Raw genomic sequence first — 5715 nt, forward strand, 5'->3', positions numbered from 1 at the left:
TTTTTTCTGGTGGAGGTACAATAATCAAGAATCACAATTAAATATCAAAGTTGTGTTAATGATCAAGCGAACTCTTAGAATACTACATACTAAACATACATGCCAACAATAATTGGTGAATAGTGGAGCAATATCCTGTATCAGCGAACAAGTTTATGTCAAATAATGACGAATCAAAATCCATTCAACCAAAATACAAACAAATCAGAACCTTCATTTCATGCGTAATATGTGAAATGTCTGGAGTGTGGTCATGCTGGTGTAACTTACGTTTCACCTTGCTAATAGTAGTTTGACCTACATTATCACCATCACAGGCTTCTGTTACCGGGAGCTGATGCGGTGACCAGCCCGCCTCGTCTTTATTAACTGATGACATATCTGGTACAGGTTCCCTTCTGTTTGTGTTTGTCTTTGAAATTTCAGATTTAAAGCGCAAACTATTTACGAGCATTTCGTTTTCAAAAAGATCATCCCTTTCCAGTAACAGGAAAGGTGCGGTCACATTTTTTACAAATATATCAGTTGTTTTTATAGACGCATTTACATCCGTATTACGTTTAAGATTGTTCAAATATTGCCTGATGTCGTCAATCATATTTTCTTGCACCTTAATAATAGAAAGAGTGTCAAACATGTTAACCTTTTAACATTGTATAATCAGTTGAATTATCAAACCTAACAAACTGATTCAAATCAGGCGTTGTATTCACAAGCTGCTGCAATTGCGAATGACAAAGGGATTCTTTATATTCTTGGGAATGCCGACCTGCCCGCTCAAACCTTTGCTGCATCCTGTTTCTGGGTGGTATTGAATCTCATTAACATGCCGATTGGCTTTGTAAAACATGTACGATTATCACTTGACATATTAGCACCCAGTGGAAATTCAAACAGTCCAGTGTTATATATGGTTTTCTGGAAATCAGAATTTACATATCTTTCTTTCTCTGCTGTAGGCAATGCCACATTTTACCCACCACTGCAAGCAAGATCTCTCTGCTGGGGAAGGACAGATTCTTCGACTGAAGGCAGATCATGATCTGCAAACCAGTCAGTTGGCCTACTATCCCTCAGGTGGCTCTTGTATGGCTGACGCACTTCTGATATAGGGCGACCTCTTAAATGGCTGCTGGATGCAGTGTTGTTCGAAACTTCCGGTACAGCACTAGATGGTGAAAATGATTAAGTTATGAAAATGTAGATTTTTGTCTTGCCATATGTTTGTTTAAAATAGTTTCAATACAAGTTAACAATGAGCGCTTTTTTGTTTAAAAATCCTTGCTATATTTATCACATCACTATATAATAAAATGACAGTATGTTGAAAATGATGGAACATTTGCACCTGAATGAGACTTAAAACTTTTATGAACAGCTATCAATGTCCAAATAGAGTTAAACAATTTTCAATAATATTTAAAATATTGACTGGTAAAAAAAATAAAAAAGGAGTTATGAATATATAACAAGACAATTAATATTACATCGCATACATGTGCATTCTCAGTTAATATTTAAACTTAACTTATGAAAAACATTTTAATTTGTATACATGTATTTAGAAATACATATGATTGAAGCATATTATTGTGCAGTAAACCTATCAACTTTATTCGAAGAGTCAGCGTTACTGTATCCACCCCATACTGAAGAATGACATCGATGACTTATGTCTGCAAGCCTACACTGGAGCTGTTCTTTCGACCCCACACTGTCCTCTACCTGAAGTAAGTAGCCAAAAATGTAAATGTTATACACAAGTTATTCGGTATTTATGTACATTAATTTAGTCCATTTTCAAATAAAACATGGATAGAAAAACTGATATCATCGACAATTTGTAACACAGGCGCCAGTAATTAAACAACATTAATAAATGAAAATCTCTTTTTATGTTTTTGTCATCTATTGTACAAAAATATCAATTCATTTTAAAATGGCTGCTTCATTAACCCATTTATGCCTAGCGTCTAGAAAAAAGGCCGTGGCAAACAGCGTAGACCCAGATGAGACGCCGCATGATGCTGTTTGCTTAAAGGTATTTCTGTAAGAAATATTCTAAATATAGAAATAAATATACTAGACATCCCTAATTTTGAAAATAAATTGATCCGATTTAGAAGGATGGGAGAGTCCACTAGGAATAAATGGATTAAACCATACAGCTAACGACCTTACAGGTACATACATATTGAGCGATTTAAATACAGTTACAGAGAATTGAAAGCCGAAGTGCGCTCGGACTTATCTACGATAAACTCAAAAGTTGATGACATAAGCAACACAGTAAATATGTTAAAATCGGAAAATGAATCGCTCAAAAAAGAAAATCAAGAAATGAAGAAGCAAATGCATAGTCTTTGTTCGAAAATTGACAGTTAAGAGGGTCATTCACGACGGAATAATCTGCGTTTTCTCGGGATATCGGGTACAAGAGGGGAGAAGTGGGAGGATACGGAAAGAAGGTACGACATTACATCAAAGACACACTTGGGTTGCCCGATTTTGAGCACGTCAAAATAGAAAGAACGCACAGAGTGGGTAATACAAATTCTGAAAAAAAAACAGATTGTCGCAAAGTTTTCTCGTTACAAAGACCGTGAGACCATACTCAAAAAATCAAGGCAGGTTTTGGACAGGCATTCACAATTTTCCGTGCGCGAGGATTTTACTGAGCGAGTTCAACTACACAGGCGTGAACTGGGAAAGCGATTATTTCAAGCGCGAAAACAAGGACAATAGGCTTCACTGCGTTTTGACAAGCTATTTATTGATAGCGAGGTGTTCAAGTACGACGACTTGACCGGGGAGATTATGAGAATTGGAAATACACCGCGGAAGACAACATACACACATGAACAATAGCCAGCGAAATGTGGTGAGAGGGGATTACCGCGATGGCAGTGAGGCGGATCGGTCCGATGGCAAAAGCGAAGCTGGGGCAACAGGCGGGGTGGAATAGGATCGAGGTCAAGGCCCAACAGAAAACATTACCATTATAACATGGAATGTGTGTGGTCTTAGGAAACTTGTACATATCTGTGACTTTGTAAATTATTTATTTTCATTTGACATCATAGGTCTATTAGAGACATGGGGTTAGAAAAACAATGAATGTTGTGATTTATTAGCAAATTATACATGTTTTGACTCTGTGAGAATTAAAGTAACTAATGCATATCGTAATAGTGGTGGAATAGCCGTGTTTTGTAAAAAACGAGCTGCTAAAAGATGGCTTTATTTCACAAATATGTCATAACTATCAGGATTGTATTGTTCTGTATATCAAAAGTTCTATTTATAGCTCTTTAAAAGATATCATATTATATAAAGCCTATGTATCACCAGAAGGTTCACCAATTTATGAAAGAATGAATGAGATTTATGGTATCACTAGTATTGACTCCAATATTTCTTCTTTAAGAGTACTTTATGCTAATGCATGTATATACCTAGCAGGAGATTTAAACGCACGCACAAACAATTTATTAGATTATAAACCTGATGATAATGTGGATAACATTTTTAATATAGAGGTTGATTATAACACGGATCCTTTTGATCGCACACGTAATAATAAAGACTCTGAACGATATAACAATTTTGGGAAATCACTCGTTGAACTTTGTTGTACGCAAGGTATGCATATTTTAAATGGGCGTAGCAACGATGATTTTTTAGGAAACTTTACATGTCTTACATATAATGGCGCTAGTGTTGTTGATTACCATGTTGTATCCACTGAGCTATTTTCTCATATTACTTATTTTTGCGTGGAGATGAGGGACGAGTCTGATCATATGCCTATTAGCTCTAAAATAGTTTTAGGCAAAAAGAAAATTATTCGTGCTAACTTCGTCAATCAATATTACTTAAATAACGGTATGGAAGACTATCCAAAAATAGAAAAGTATAAATGGAAAGACGCGCACAAGCAAATATTGGAATCAATCGCGTGCACGGATATTGACGAAGCGATCGATAAAATATTAAATTTAGTCAAATACGCTGCATCCGATATTAAGGTAAATTATAAAACAAACTATCTTAATGAAAAGGCCAGTTCAGTAAATCAACCGTGGTGGGATAGAGAATGTAACGCGTTTAAACAAACGAAGTACGCAGCATTAAGAAGATTCCGGTTAAGCAATGATATATCGGACTTTCAATACTACATATCACTCCGGGTTTAAAAATATGTGCTCTGCCAAAAAACCAGCGTATCAAACGACGAAACGGAACGAATTGGTTTTATCGCGTACTAAACCAGATTTGTTCTGGAAAATAATAAAAGGTAGTAATAAGACGAACAACAAAGTTTCTTGTTATATAGCTCCATTAGCATGGTAAGATTATTTTAAAAGCCTTCTTTGGAAAGACAATCAACCAAGTCTAAATGATATAAACCTAGAGGTTAACGAAACTGAAGAGGATCAAGATCAAATTTTAAACACAGAAATCACTAACGAAGAAATAATAAAAAGTATTTCAAAACTCAAAGATTGAAAATCGCAAGGGACCGATGGCCTTGGGGCGGAATTTTATAAAAGTACGATGCATCTGATAACACATTTATTTCGCGATTTATTTAATAAGATTCTCAATACAGGATTTTTTCCAAATACTTGGCGGGAAAGTATAATTCTGCCGGTATATAAGTCAGGCGCTACAGATGACCCCTCTAATTATAGAGGTATATCTTTAATTAATGTAATGTATAAAATATTCTCCAATATCGTATACAACAGACTATGCAAATGGGCAGATTTAAACAATAAAATAGCGGAATCACAAGCCGGTTTTCGCAAGGGATATTCAACCATTGATACTTTATTTACTCTTCAATGCATGGTTCAAAAATATACGTGCAAACCTGGCGGTAGGTTTTATGTGCTTTGCGTCGATTTTCAAAAAGCATTTGATAGTTTGATTATACCAGTGTAAATGTTGTCTGAATGGAATAAAACAACGTAACTTTAACTGATAATTTGGTGAATGAATTGATTATTGCCCAAGTCAATAACATCCACAATGAAAGAAAATATTGATGTGAGTCAATAAATTATTATTTATTATATTATGCTTTCCGATGGTTTATAGATAACTATTAGTGAAATAAACTGATATTTCACTGTTTCAAACAGTGAAACATAACAGTGAAAATTATCGATAATGTTTATTGTTTTACCGGAACCATTTTTAGATATCTTTGGTTTCCCCATTGTTACCCCCAATTTAAAGTAAATTTTACGAAGGGGAACTACTCTGGATAGATTTAAATAAAAACACGCTGAAGAGCCTCCTTTTAAAGTATGTTACCGGACTTACATTTGTATTATGTATCGTATATTTACGTGTAGATGTATATAATTTAATTGACGATTCTTTGTTAAGGTAACGGCATTTTAAATAAAGTATAATTATCGCATAACTAGACCTGTAGCAGTTACTTTAAGTTATTATAGTGGATCACAATTAGAAACTAGTACAAATCCCCATTGTTTCACGTTAACTAATGCTCACAAATTACTCGTACATTATCACATACACCAGTTATGAGTTGATTTTATAGTTAACCTATCAAATAGATGATATTTAAATGTCTTAACCAATGAAATGTGTCGTTGCGACATGGAGGTGACAAAAAGGCGCATTTTAGATCATGATGTGATCAGCTATTTGACGTGAACGCTAATAGATATATTTGAAATA

Source organism: Dreissena polymorpha, chromosome 3 (genome assembly GCF_020536995.1).
Source record: "Dreissena polymorpha isolate Duluth1 chromosome 3, UMN_Dpol_1.0, whole genome shotgun sequence".
Taxonomy (NCBI): Eukaryota; Metazoa; Mollusca; class Bivalvia; order Myida; family Dreissenidae; genus Dreissena; species Dreissena polymorpha.